A 15,443-nucleotide genomic window follows, 5' to 3' on the forward strand; every position below is an offset into this window, starting at 1 on the left:
AGTAAATACCAGCAGAGGAACAGTACTTCTACTTCTACTGCAGTCAGATACCAGCAGAGGAACAGTACTTCTACTTCTACTGCAGTTAAACATCAGCAGAGAAATAAGACAATACCTCCCTGCAGCTTCCCTTTTCTGTCATTTTCAGTTCTGCTTCCCCATAAACATGCCGCAAATGATTTTTTCCTTCAAACGTCTGCTGTGGCCACAAACCTAGAAAGCTGTAGCACTTCCAGAACAGCGCCCTCTGCCTGTGTAGCGAGAAACAGAGCAGATTTCTCGCAACATGCGGTGCAGAGGCTGCGAGAGGCCGGCGCTCTCCTTGGCGATGGTGTTGTTTGTTTACTCTAATTATGCTAATCTCTTAAAGGTTACGTGGCATTGAAATGCTACGCGCAGCACCTTTAACACGGATGACCCAGTTGTAATCCAACCCCCAACCCCTCTCAGTGTGTATGTGTGTGTGTGTGTGTGTGTGCTGTGCTGCACTGACAGGACGGTATATGCACCATAGTTACATGTAAACAGAGAATGCACTTGACCCTGTTTGAGGCTCTACCTGCGCTGATGCCATCGATCTGTTTACACCTCTCGGCCTTAATGAATGCACCGGGGAGGCTGGAGAGGCGGCGTGTCGGATTAAAGGAGGTCATACTCAAAACAAATGTGGCTAATCCTGGGAATACGCGCCGTGCCGCTCTGTGGATTCAGTGGCCGGGGCCGAGACGCCGCCGATGCCTCTCTGCCCGAAAATCCACCTGTATCCTGGCGTCACCCCGGCCGCAACCGAACCGAGGCACGTGCTGGATTAGACCGGCAAGGTTATTCAGCCACATAAACAACCCAAGTGTCCTTGAGCAAAACCCCCTGAATCCCCCGGCGGCTTTGAACTCAAGCTGACCCGGCGCTGCGACCTCCCCGGACACCCGGAGGGCAAAGTTCCCCTGAATCAACATCAGCCGCCATGACGGAAACCATTTCAGTCACGAATCGCATTGGAAATCGGGGGGAAAAAAAATGACATTATTAGTGTTATATTATAAGATTGTCCCTTTCTGCCTGTTCTCCTCAGATGTTTCTATTCCCGGCGCCTCTCGGCTGTGCGTGACGCCTGCAGGGTCGCAGCGGGGAGCTTTTGCCGCGTGTTTCGTCAGGGCGCCGCGGCTCTGACACTTGGCACTCCTCGCTATCAGCTGCTTGTCACGATAGCGATGTCGGGATGTCGGCTTATTCTGCGGGTGCACTCTCTGTCAATTGCTCCCGATAAGAGTGACGGCTAAATTCTTAAAGGTGGGGGAATCAGTAAAACTTTTCCTGCCTCGCAGCACAGAATGATCTCAGTTTATCTGCTTATCTGGCGAGGATGCGGTTGTCGATCACAGCGCGGCGGCTCGGCTGCTGCTCGGCCAGGTGCCGGGAGGCTCTGGCTCTGAAAACAAACTGTCACACCTCAAACCTCACAACCCTAAACGCAGATTTTAAACCGCTTTCGAGGCTGAAGCGGCTCTGCTCCAACTCTGAAAACCGTCACTTCACTGTTTGGGTCCCCTGCAGGCCACCGTAGTCCAGGAGGCGAGACAGGACGACTGAACTCAGAGGTCTCATGGTGGTTCTTTTTCTAATTTCGTCTAATATCAATACCTAAATTCAGCTATGTCTTTTTTTAATCTCATTTTATTAGTACTTTATTATTTTTTTTTTTTTTAAATTCAGATAAACATTACTTATTTCTTTTTAGTTTTCTTTTATTGAATTTTCATCACATTTTACTATCACTTTATTGTTTAATTCCACTACGCATTATCTTATTTTATATTTTCTAAATTTTCTCATTTTATTATGACTCTATTCTTTTATTCAGTTAAGCATTATTTTTCTTTCTTTTTTAATTTATTGAATTTTTATCTTTTTTATTATTACTTTTTTTTTAAATGAAGGTTAGCTTTTTCATTTTCTTTTTAGTTTTTATGTCTTTTATTGTAAAATATTATTATTTATTATTGTTATTATTAATTCATTCATTTCCCCCCTTTTTTTTCTACCTACAAATAGGTCCGTTATCATAATCTAACAAACAAACTGATCCCATACGGGAGTTTTGATCAAAATGTATATAAAGTCGTTCATGTTCAAATACAATTGATTGTGTAGTTATAGATGTATGTTCATTGAGTTTTATTGTCTTTTTTTCCTTTCTTTGATGATCTGTTTTGTTGAACTGTGCACTAAAGTTCAGTTCAGTTCATTCAGTTTGATATTATAAAAAAGTGCCATGTAATTAAAGTTAAAGGTCACTGTCATAGATTCCTTATTGCCCCTGATGATGTGAATATAAAGTCCAGATCCATTCAGTTCCTGGGTTTTTCTGTGAAAACCTGGACCTGTTCTTTCACACAGAGCAGCTCGTTCCTGTCCTCCTATTTGTCACTGCGGCTCGGTCAGGGAGGCCGCGGCTCAACACCGCCGCTGCCGCCGCCTCCGCCTCCCCGGCTCTCCCCGGCTGCAGAGATACAGAGTCAGAGGTGAGGAGGGAGCTTCGCCTCACTCCTCCGCCTGGCAGAGCGGCGTGTCAGAGGGTCACGGCGAGGCTGTGGAAGATGGAGGCCACGGCGGCGCGTTGGCACATTCTTACCGACTCACCGACAGGAAACGTGGAGCGGATGTCAAAATAACACGCAGGCGAGTGAGCTCCGCTAATGTGCACAGCCTCAGAGTCGGTGATAATGAATTAATGGGCCGGTGAACACGGTGGATTTGTCTGAGCGAGGGCGCCGCTGGGAGATATTTCAAACTTAATTGACTCGCTCGCAGTTAGCAGTAATGTAAGGAATTACTATTTCAATTTCAGCAGCAACGCAGTTACCAATCAAGAAAACTATGCCATTTCATTTTTTTTATTGACCCTCTAAAGATCAAGACTGAAGTTGAACTGAAGTTAACCTTAAATTTAAAATAACCACACTCTGACTTTTTCCTGCTCGTGTTAGAAAATGTTTTTCTTTTTCTTCGATCAAAGAAAATATATAAAGATTGATCGATAAGACTCGTTAGTATCAAGCAAAAACTGGATCTTAATAGGCCAAAGAAGTGTGTTCTTTTTGTTTGTTTTTTCAAATATTTTTCAAAGTAAAGGGTATTTTGGAGACAGAGCGAGTAGGCATCATTTCCTAGGATGGTGACGGAATGATACGACCTCTGACAATGTAAAACTTTCCATCGTTATCCTAAAAAAAAAAAAAAATGTACGTGCCAGCACCTACCTGTCAAATAAAAAACAGGCCAACAGCACCTCCTTCCTATTCCTATTGGGTGTTGTGTTATCAATCTGACACCACGCTGCACTGTCACACACTAACACACACTTCTAGTGGCTCACAAGTCATGATGGAGTGGGATTATTGTTATTTATACTTTTTTTTTTTTTTTTTTTTAGGGAAAATTTGACTCATTCAGCTTTTAAATAAAACATTTTTGATTTACTGTGCTCCAGTGGCTCAGAGGATCAACCACAACCAAACTGGGTCACCTGCCTAAACAAAGCTCATGTCTTCGTGCGAAGAAAACACCTGGCTTTTCTGGGCTCACGCCTGCTGTGGTGGAGGAATGTCATCTTCACATTATCCGTGTACGTTTCGAGGCTGCGTCGGCGTGTTGATATGAATGCGGACGTGCAGGCGATCAGACGGTTCTCCGTACAGTAAGAAGCCAGCAGGTGGGACCAGACGGAGGCAGCTGCTGCTCCCTCGCGTTGCCAGATCTCGGCGAAGTGTGTCGATGAGTGATGCACGCTGGCAGCTCCAGTGATGTATGAAGCAGCGGCCATGCTTTCTCACAAGTAATCCTGGACTGATTATGACAGCTCTCTCTCTCTCTCTCTCTCTCTCTCTCTGCCTGAGGCACACCCTTCTCCAATCGCCCTTCACTGCCCGGCCGCCTCCCACCGCCCGAGGAACAGGGTGTGGGGTCTTGTCGTGATCTGACCTCTGACAAGGGGAATCTCGACTTTCTGCCCTCCACCGGCGAAGACTCCTGGGTAATCCCCTCCGGACGTTTGTGGAGGATTTCTCATGAAATTTGCACGAGCATCGCCGGTCAAAGGAGTCCCTGAAAGAACTGCCTGCTTCGTGCAATCAAGTGACACACATCTGCTGTTTAATTCTCATAAAATATGCCGCTCATTTAGCGCATACAGTGAGGGAAATCAATGCTCTTCTTGTTATGCTCCGGTGGAAGCACTGCAGATGCGGTGAATGTCTTTTCCTCAAGCCTGTGCAACAGACGCCGGCCCTCTGTGCTCTTCCTCTCAAATATTGATTTTTCAAAATGCCAAATACTGGTAGGAGTGAGGGGAGTCGTGTACATTGCCATGCAGTTATCCTCTGTCTTATAGGAGCCTCGCACTAACTAAGCAGACAGTGGTAAAGAAAATTGTACTTACTCTCCCTTAAATTTCATAGCAAATATCTGCAAAGTCTCAGTGTCATATTGTCTGACAGTGTCACATACATACACATATTCTGTATCTGCTGGTTGCAGTGCATCAGCAGTGTTTACATGCACAAAATATTGTTGATTTTTTTGCCTTTACTCTGAAAAGACAATATTCCCACTAAGATGTAAACCTGGCAAATGAAAATGAATACAACACTAATATTTCTGTTTACATGGAGCCGTGCTTACAGTGCAGACACAGCCTCCCGCTTTCATTTGTCTAAACACCTTATTGAAGTTATACTCAGATATTGGTTAGCAAAAAAACAAGCTTGTATATATATATTTTTAGTAAAATTCTCTCCCAATTATAGTGTATTGCACCGCTAGAGCAGGTGACGTCTAACGGTGCAATCATTTTGCTCAAATGAGACCTTCACGGGGACTGGATTTTTTTTTTTTTTTTTGCTAACGTCAATATGACTTGAGTCGACACATGGATATTTTAGGCGACTTTCTGATTTATCATTTTAAATCAATCATTTTCTAGTCGACCAGTCAATGAGAAACTGCATGTTGGCTCATGAAAATACCAGAAAAAGAGAGAAATGCAGCAAATATATAAGATACAGGTTTGCCATTTACCTCCAAGCAGAAAATAAGCGCCCTTTCCATCTATTTTTTTTTTTAAAAATCCATATTCCATGTCAACCATTTTTACTAAACTTACAGCAAGCAGACTCGCTCAGTGCAGCGGCAGGTCTGCAGTGCTAGGTCTAATTATTTTATCATAATTTATCATCAACAGACATTAGTCAGCTTATCGGTTTATCAGAGAAACCTCTTATTCTGGTTATTGCACATCGTTGATAATAACTAGATACAAATGTTTCAATTTAAAAAAAAAAGATTTAAGAGAATTTAAGGGGTTTTCAAAAAAATGTAAGGGCTGACAGAGACGTGCTCGAGGGCCGTATCTTTGACATCTCTGGAGCAGAAGGACTAGAGGAGGGTGGAGCACCAGGAGGGGTGGTGAAGGGAGGGGGGTGGAGGTCACCGGCACGCCCACGTCAGCTGGCACGGCGGCTGCCTGGCTGCTGATACGGTCGGCTGGCAAAGCCCCTGTATCGGCTCTCGGTGCGTTGTGGTGACTGGCCCGTGTCTGCGATCTGACAGGTGACGCCTGGATGTCCGCCGCTGGACCACACAACCGGCCCCCTCCATCTGGGAGCGAGTTTATTCGCCCTTTGAGCCGGGTCGTCCAGGAGAGCGAGGACGCCTGGCTGGGTGACCTTGGAGTTTTGGGCTGCATCCCTGAAAGCACGAAACATGTGGCGAGGACGCTGGCGTGGAGGTGTTGAGTGCGGGGACACGGTTTTTCTCGACACACAGAGGCAGGCCGGATTCTCTCCATCGTTTCAAACACATTCCCTGTGATTTAAATCAGCGGGACATGTTTGGTATCTTTTGAAACCTCGGGAAGTCACGCTCACGGTTTATTCCTTGTGTTTATAGTATTTGCTTTCCCCCTGTGTTTCCTCTCTTCCCCTCTCGTTCTCCGACTCTTCCCTCACAGTGCGAGATGAGCCTTTCTCATTCCCCCGACTCAGAGTTGTGTTTTGCGTTTGGGTTCCTCCTGTTGAGTGCAACATGGGATCTCCATTTCAATTTGAAATTTTAAAATAAAGTAGGTCTTAAGCTCAGCAATGCAGCAGCCAGTGGGTTTCGGTGGTTACGATTAAAATTTTGTGGGTTTTTTTTGGTCGTGAAGCTCGAGTGCCACTTCTGAATTTTCTTGTTTATCACTGTGCCATATCATAACATTTAAATTCAATCATGACACATGAAAATCAATATCTCCGACAGATCTGTGGTTTCCATCCATACAGGCAACACGCAGTATCGGTGGTGTTCTCAGAGGAAGATTATCAAAAAAGACTGGTTGTGTTGGCTCGCTTCCCGTACCTGGACGCAGCACGTTTGATGGATTCTTCCTGGTCTGCCTCATCCTTAGAAATGTTCTCGTTTTTCGTCTCAAAATGCCGTTTAAGACTCGACGTTGGGCAAACAAAAACAACATTTTCCAAAACTAAAATACCCAAGGCACCTCACTCCTCTGTCGTCTACGGCTGGAATAACCGAACCTTTGCTTTAGCTTCACTTTGGCTTTCACAACAGCCAATTTATACACTGCAGGCATTTTGTATAAGCGTCAAGTACACAGTGTGTAAGTGCGGTCTTCCTTGTATTTCACGCAGACACAGTGTCATTGAAACATCTTAATGAGATCCCGAGTTAAAAAAAAAAAAAGTCCTGTGAGTGCTATTGGTATGATGTGTTATTGACAAATCCTTTTACTTTAATATCCTGAATCCTATTACTTTTATTATTTAATCCTCTTCAGTGACTGGTTTGCATTGAGGGGTCTAAAAAAAACGCAGAGTGGGCAAAGAGAGACAGCGTAAAAATTTCAATGAATGATTTTCTAACTGTGAAGTGAGAAAAATAATTTACAGGGAATATATTTTTTTTAATTTAAAGAGAATGATATTTTATTGGCAAATCTTATTTCTTACTTTTTACCAATATGGGTGCTGGTATTAGTGTCCATCCAACAATATGGTATCAGGGATTTTTTTTTTTTTTTTTTTTTTTTTTTTTGGGTGCACAGAAGCCAGTGTTTCTCAAATGGTTGGAAGTAAAATAAAAATGTATATTAATTATTTTGTCTATTTTGTCCCTTGAACCAAAACTAATGGTCTGAGCTGTTCATTGAAAGTAATGGATTGGATCAGCGGTTGGTATCTGTTGATTAGGGTGATCAGAGGTGAAAAGGTGAAATTTGGGACAGGTGAGTTGGAGGAGGGCGTGGTCACATGACCAGAGTGGGCGTGGCCTCAGCACACTGCACTCAGTGAACAGTAAAATATGTAAAAGTCAAAACTCGACGTTGCAATTAATTATTTTTCCTCATGAAAATGAAGTCAACTGTCACTCATTAAGTCAGAGAAACACAAAGACTGTGTTGTATATAACAGCGTGGAAAATCATTATCCGTTACATTAAATTAATTTTATTTTGTTCAGTTTATCAGCGTGGTGCCTGTCACATCTGTCTGTGCGATGTCAGACTGCCTGCAGCTCCACTTTCTCTGTCCTATGACCAGAATTTAATGTTTTATCAGGCTATAACTAATAAAAACTCAAGTTAGTCTCATTTTCAGGACAAACCGGACAATATTCGGCATTCTGCTCATAATTTGGGACCGTCCCTAATGTCAGGTTGTACTGTCAGTATTTAAAGTTTTGTACCTGTTATGGCTATTGGCATTGAAAAAGTGGTATCAGTGCTTCCATAATCCTTATGTATGACCGGTTTACAAGATTCAGGATCTAATTATAATATAATATAATATAAATAGTTGAACAGTTGCACTGTACAAAGGGAAGTTAGAGATGTACCTCTTTACACTGTAAAAAATCTCCACTTGCCAGAGGGATGAGATAATCACACCTGTTTCCAACGCTAATGAGCTTGTTTCCAGAATTTCCTTTAATCATTCTCCTGATACTAGTGGGGCTGATTTGCCTTAAATTTGCTGAAACATATTCACACCTTTTTCCAAAAAAAATCCTGAAACATTGCATTGGAAACACGAAGGATTATCCCATCCCGCCGGCATGCAAACAAGATTTTACGGCTGAAAGTGAGCCTTGAGGACTTGTGTTTGGAAATAGTGAATTTTAAGGAATTTCCCCACATGACACACAAGTTCAGAGCTGTTTGCAGGTAAAGAGCATCGCATGTGCCAAGGGTGTTTGGCGGGCGTGGTCCACAGTGCGTTAAGGTGCAGCATGTGTGTGTGTGTGTGTGTGTGTGTGTGTGCATGCGAGATACACCGTCCACAGAAAACGTGCCGTGCTGCGCTCCCGCCGCCGCCGCCGGAGCATGCACAGCTGGAGTTTTGCATGTCTTCATGACGGCCTGCGGAGCGGTCGCGTGTCTTCCCTCTGATGTTCCATCTTAGGATGTTTAATGTTCGACCTGCAGCTGTGGGAGGGTCTAACCTCTGGATAGAGAGCGGGACAAGGGCAGGAGACCTCGGCCTCGCAACAGTGGCCCCCTCGCTGTTTTCACGTGACCCGACATGTGACATTTGGGCCACACCGGTGTGTAAAGCGGCTTATGGAACAACAGTTTCATATGTTTTCAGCATGAGGCGCTCCGGTGGAAAGCGGACCACCGAAGGCGCCGGGCATCACAAAGCAGACGAGACGTTATGACAGGGAGCCATATCTCAGGATACACATTGTTCCCGTTTTTTCTTTTCTTTTCTTTTTTTTTTTTTCAATTCAGTATCAGAAAATTGCAGAGGAGAGTTAGAGGAGAAGAAATTGTGTCTGAGGAGAAACACGGGAACCTTTGTGCGGAGACAAAGCTCAGCAGGATCCCCACGCGGTCGGGTTGATTTAACCCCCGCAGATACCTATCAGCAGAGAGTCAGATCCACACATGCACAGCCCCGATGGCTCGACAAAAGAAAGAAGGCTGGTAAACAAACGCTCCCGCAGGGCTTTGCAGGATTGGCAGCTCAATAAGAACCCTATCACGGTGACAACACTCAACGCCGCAGCCGTATCCCAAATCCGAGCCCGAGCTTTGACAAATACTTCCCATCAAGCCGCCCCTCAACACTTGGATCACTTTTTTCCGCCGTGTTCCTCGCGCCGCTTTTCTATTTGCGAGCGGCGTTCATCGGAAAGGTCCCAGATGCCTAATACGCCGCGTGCGAGTGCAATTTGTCAGATCCGGTTTGCGCTATCACACCTGACTTTTTTTTTTTTTTCCTGTTTTTGTCACAGCAGCGAGAAGCTTTCGGTTTCCTCTCTCGGGATGCTGTGTAAAAAAAAATTAAATAAAAAATAAAATCGGTCACTGTAAGGTGGAAGAGGGAGCGGACAGCGACATAAGATGGATGATTTTTTTTTTTTTAGGCTTCTTGCCTCTGACAACTCCAGTTAATGCCTCCCACCGTGGTTCTTCCCTTCTCCTCCTTTTGCTTCACGTGTGCAGGAGCCAAGATGAAGGTGTCTGCCGGTGTCATTAATAATTAAAAAAGTGCAAAGCGGGCAGGGCTGTTTTGCACGATACCCGGCTGTTTTTCTGGATGTTCTCTGAATGAATTATTTGATCAAATAAGCCTTGCATGCACAGAGGGACATGCTGTGCCTTGCTTAAAAACCACTTTCGATTATTTTTTAGTAAAAAAAAAAATGCAGGGAAAGCCTTTTTTCACGTCAATCAAGAAAAAAAATCCACAATTTCTACTTTAAATCGACTTTATGCACTCAGTATCATGGATGGCGTGACTGACGCGGCTACACCGGTGCCTCTGCTGTGCTGAAAGTTATTTCTGCCGAGTTATGAGCGCATATTTCAGCTCCTCTGTGATGTCGCTGTCGTCTTTAATTGGGACTACTTGCCATCCGCTATTAATCCTGTGTAAATACCCTGTGTATTTTGCTTTGTGTGTGTGTGTCCTTTCCGCGCTGTTTTACTCAATTTGCTGTTGTTTTCGGGGAGTGGGAGTGATGACAGATCTGGATTTGTGGCTCTTCTGTTTTCGTCCTGCTCCGGGAAATAGCTGTCACCTACTGTAGGCGTCAGTTAATGGGGATCCGTCAAGTAAACACAGAGTAATAATCTGTGACATTTCCATATTAATAAATGTCTGTTTTGCTAGTGTCCATCACCGGCTGGTGTAATACAATAGCGGCCCAGCTTATATCCACTGCAAGCTTTTACATTTTTGCTGTTGCTCGGCGTCTGGTGGGTCTTTCCTGGGAAAAATCCTCCGCTGATCAGGACGTGATGAAGCACCAGAGGGTTTTGTTTGCAATAAACAAAAGGACCATGCAGAAATGATAACATTATTTGAGATTTTTGAAATTTCTAGGACATTTTGACACTTATTTGTGTAGTTTTTTTTTTTTTTTTTTTTTTTTTTTTTTTTTTGCATATCTTGAAATTAGCTGCCAACAGCGAAGTGTCTACCCACCTGTTGCACATAACCAGAGTTGCAGATAAGTGTATTTTGCTGTGGTACAATAAGGAAAAAACATAAAAAAAGAAATAAATTGTACTATCTACTGTACTGTTATTGTTCAAAATTAACTGTGTTTATTGTTGTAAATCAAATATAATATTTTTCTCATGTTGAACTCTCATTTTGATTTTATTTCACCTCTTTCACCCCTTTTAGTGGTTTTGCCCTCTATAGAAACAGCACCCAGGTGTTCAAAATAACCTGGAAGGGGTTAAAATCTTGAAATCCATGTCAAAAGTGACTTAGTGTAACTCCATATGAGTCACTTCAAAGATTTTGAGGATAATAAGTACAAATAGCAACAATAACAAATGGATAAATGACAGGTGGACATTTTTGTCCACTTGAAGGATCATGGATGTGATAAAAATGAATTACAGGGCCAAAAAATGGATTTTCATGCTGAAAGTTGGGATTTTGAAATTTCACCCAGAATGACACCCCCTCACCAAAAATCAACTCTGGTGAGGATGGTGATTGTCTGTGAGGGAGTTTTGAATTTTGAAAATGGACAAAAATGTCCAGGGGTCATACGAGTTTTAAGAGGTTAGTCATCCTTACATTTACCTTTTTTTTATGCCTTTAGTACATTCAGCACAATGCCAAGGGGTGAAACCACTGAAACTGCCCATTAAAAAACACCAAATTTCGGGACTTCTGACCTTTAAAAGTTATGTTTTTGTAAAAAAAAAAATTTGGTTGATGTTTATGTCAGATTTTTGAGGCCTATGAGAGAAGAGCTCCATCAAGAGAAAATCCAAAGACAGAGGCGTCCACAGTCCCGCCCACACCGTTTGATTGACAGGCGACCTTCGGGAAGTGCGGCGCAAAAACACCACAGCAATTAGCGCCAAAGATGGAGGGCAAATTTTTTTGAAAATCGAGTCTTTTTTACGAGCATTTTCAGCTAAAGTCAGGTTACCGGCGCACGCAGCCGAGTGTGAAGCCGAAGAGTCGAGCTGCTTTGGTGTAAACCTCTGCCAGACGCCGGAGACGCTCGCTTCGCACGGCAAACACCCTGACGGCAAAAGCTCATGTTCCGCCGCAGCTTAAAGAGATAAAGCGGAAATAACCCATCACTGCACTGATGAGCCCGGCTGAAAGAGGGACGAGCAGCGAAAGGCAAAGGAGAAGAGAGGGGTGAGAAAAAAAAAAAAAAAAGGAGCACGGCGAGACTGTGTGCATTTAAAAGAGAGAGAGAGAGAGAAGCTGTGCATTATTGCAAGAAGAATGAGAAAGAGAAAGAGATAAAGAGAGGATCAGAGGAGAAGCCCGGCAGCGATGCGGGTTTGTATATACGTTTCGCTCCTCTAACTCCACATGTCAAATGGGTTGGACCTGCTCCTCTCTCATCCCAGGGCGAGGAGTTCGCCCGCCTTTCCTCCCCTCAATTTCCAGCAGAGCGCGAGTGTGTGTTTTTCCACTTCGCATTAAGGGATGATTCACCGGGTCTGCTGCGGTTTACCCTCGGCAGGATTAGAGCTGGAAGGCGTCTTATTAACTTCTACAGTTTGAGCTCCTTGTCTGCCAGACAGAACAGCGCAGCTTAAGACAAATTACCCCCACAGTGCCTTGCGGACGGCGCTGCTCCGGCGCGGAACTGGCATGGGAGGGGCCAGCAAACAGGGTGAACTGGGGAGGAGTGGGAAGAGAAAGAGGAGGAGGAGGAGGAGGAGGAGGAGGAGGAGGAGGAAGTGGCAGGGCATGTGTGCAAGGGTGAGTGTGTTTAGCGTTTAGGGTTGGAGGGGTCGCTAGAATTTAATTTAGGAAGGGCAAAGTGCAGGGCAGGGCGCTGGGGAGGGAACAGACATGAAGACAGGAGCCTTATTCGACAGGAGATTTGTGGCAGGGAATGATGGGAATAAGGTCGCAGCGAGCGCAGATCCTTCACGTCTCAGGAAAAGTAGACTGGTGGAGCGTTTGAAGACTTTTGGAGAATAATGCTTTCTAGGAATAATTAAGCCCTAAGCCTCTCTTGCAAAGAAAAAAAAAAAAAAAAAAAAAAAAACAGAAGTTTTAACATTAAGTTTCTCTCACTGGAAGACTCCATACCCAGATTTGAGCAGAAATGCATGACAAATGAGTCATAAATCCTTGCAATCCTTGGATCAGTGTGCTTTGCAGTGTGGTTCTCAGGCGCTGATGAGGAAAAGGGGATGCATAGCGGGATAAAAAAAAAAAAAAAAAAAAAAAAACGTGCAGATTTGCTAAGCTTTTTCTGCAAAGTTAAATGTTAAGACAAAGACAGGCAAATCAGAGGGAGATTGCTGGTGTGTAATTGGAGGTTTCTGCTCAGTATGCATGGGATATGAATGCATTTAAGTGGAACCAGAAATCCCGGGAATATTATGGGCCCATCTTCTGTGCAATTTCACTCTTGATTGCCACCCAGCAGGTAAGCCGGAGCCTCTGATTGCGGCGTTATTTCTGTTTTTTTCATTTGTTTTGGCTTTCTTTAATTCAAAATGGATATTGATTCAAAACACAGAAAAATATATCGGGTAAATTATTGCTTCTCTTTTCCTCTGCTCTCCTCACACCATGTCCTTACTATCCTTGTTGTCAGTCCTATTTCCTTTCCTTTCCTTTCCCCGTCTTTCCTTTCCTTTCCCCGTCCTTTCCTTTCCTTTCCTTTCCTTTCCTTTCCTTTCCTTTCCTTTCCCCATCCTTTCCTTTCCTTTCCTCGTCCTTTCCTTTCCTTTCCCCATCCTTTCCTTTCCTTTCCTTTCCATTCCCCGTCCTTTCCTTTCCCCATCCTTTCCTGTCCTTTCCTTTCCTTTCCGTTCCTTTCCCTGTCCTTTCCTTTCCTTCCCTTTCCCTGTCCTTTCCCTTCCCTGTCCTTTCCTTTCCTTTCCTTTCCTTTCCTTTCCTTTCCTTTCCTTTCCTTTCCTTTCCTGTCCTTTCCCCATCCTTTCCTTTCCTTTCCTCGTCCTTTCCTTTCCTTTCCCTGTCCTTTCCTTTCCTTTCCCCGTCCTTTCCTTTCCTTTCCCTGTCCTTTCCTTTGCCGGTCCTTTCCTTTCCTTTCCATTCCCCTTCCTTTCTTTTCCTGTCCTGTCCTTTCCTTTCCTTTCCCCGTCCTTTCCTTTCCTTTCCCCATCCTTTCCTCTCCCTGTCCTGTCCTTTCCTTTCCTTTCCTTTCCTTTCCCTTCCCTCTCCTTTCCTTTCCTTCCTCTCTGCTCTCACTCATTTACATACGTTTTGACTGACACAAGCAATTAAGAAGACTCACTTGTTTATAATTGGGCGATTTCCACCGGCAAATGCATTCTTCCCTCACGTAAACGTTATTGTGAGACAATGAGATGGAACGCTTTCCGAGGTGCTGCCGGGGCTTCAGGCTGAGGTGCACCAGGCGGTGTGGGGGCTGAGCTTTTAATCAATGCTAAGCATTATCTCCGCAAAACAAAATAAGTCAAGCAAATTAAGCACTTTGAGGGAAACTGTAATGAAAACCGAATCATCTGCAATAACACTTTGGAGGACAATTTAGTATATGATTGGAAATTTAAATAGCTACTTTATCTTTTGAAGGGCTTACATTTCTGTCATGCTTCAGGGGAATGCATAATGTTCTCCGCCGCCACAAGAGGCACTTTATCATCCCAAACTGCTCTGAAAAATTTCTGCCACCAAGATGTTCCCGAGGATTGTGTGTCAGTGTTGTGAACAAGACAGCGACAGTTTTCTTCAGATGTGTTTACGGAAAGAGGGACAACGGTATCTTTCCCTTTTTTTTTTTATTACCAAGAATACAAAAAAATATCTACATTCATATACCACTTCCTGTAGCGTGACTGACCACATAGATTTCAAGTAAACTCCACCCAATCACTTTATCAAAATTAGCCTCCTGGACCCCACAGCTTGCAAATCCCTTCATTTTTTATAAGTTTAAATCGTTATTATTATTTTTTTTTTTTGGTGGTATTTTCCGTATTTTTTTTTCCTCAAAATGTTCTTTTTACATTTGGCACTTGATGCATTTTTAGCAATGTCTCTTCAGTCCATAGGATTGGAGGAGTAAGCCACATTTGTGTGGTGGGGAGAGATACGACACAACTGAAAAAGGTAACACAGTTTCTCCGACGGGACACATCAAGCCTCTTCGCTGTTGGCTGGCACGATGGTGGATCCGAAAAAACAAAATACAAAAAAAAAAAAAAAACAGAAAAATGAAAGGCTGCTCGTTGGGTGAGTGTGGTTGTGTGCTCATCCAGGTGTGTAACGTGGAGCGACACGTTACTTTGGGTCACATCCAGCGCGATCACATCGAGAAGCTTCCCAAACGGCTCCCCTCGTGTCCTTATGTTTTATGCTTCTGGGAGTAAAAAAAAAAAAAAAAACCAGAGCTACGATACAGAGTTCAAAATGATACAAAAGTAATAATACAATAAACACATCGACCTTCAAAATCGTCGGGACACTCCAAGATGCAACGAGACGTGTGATTTTTAAAAATCCTCTCTGGCCGCGACATCGACAGTGACAGTGAGTACAACGCTGGTTTGAAGTACCCAAATAAGTTAGCGAAAATATAAATACAGCACATGAAAAAAAAAAATAATAATAAAAATAAAAAAATAAATTAGGACGGCCACATATGGAGTAAAACAGGACCAAACTGCAGTTTTCCGACAACGTAGCTGCAACAATGACAAGAAGTCATCAGTTGAATCTTTTTTTTTTTTTTTTTTTTTTTTGTGTGTGTGTGTGTGTGTGTGTGTGTGTTTCTCCCCTCATTGCGGCGGCTTGGCTCACACAGAAGTCCATCCCAAACCAAGCAGGAATAGCCGATCAGCATTTCAGAGTTCGTCTCCCGTGTCACCGCGGGTAAGGTTGGAGTTTCTGTCTCTCTCTCTCTCTCTTTTTTTTTTTTCTTTTCTTTTTGTTTTGTTTTTTATCTCAG

This window comes from Myripristis murdjan, chromosome 20 (genome assembly GCF_902150065.1).
Source record: "Myripristis murdjan chromosome 20, fMyrMur1.1, whole genome shotgun sequence".
Lineage (NCBI taxonomy): Eukaryota > Metazoa > Chordata > Actinopteri > Holocentriformes > Holocentridae > Myripristis > Myripristis murdjan.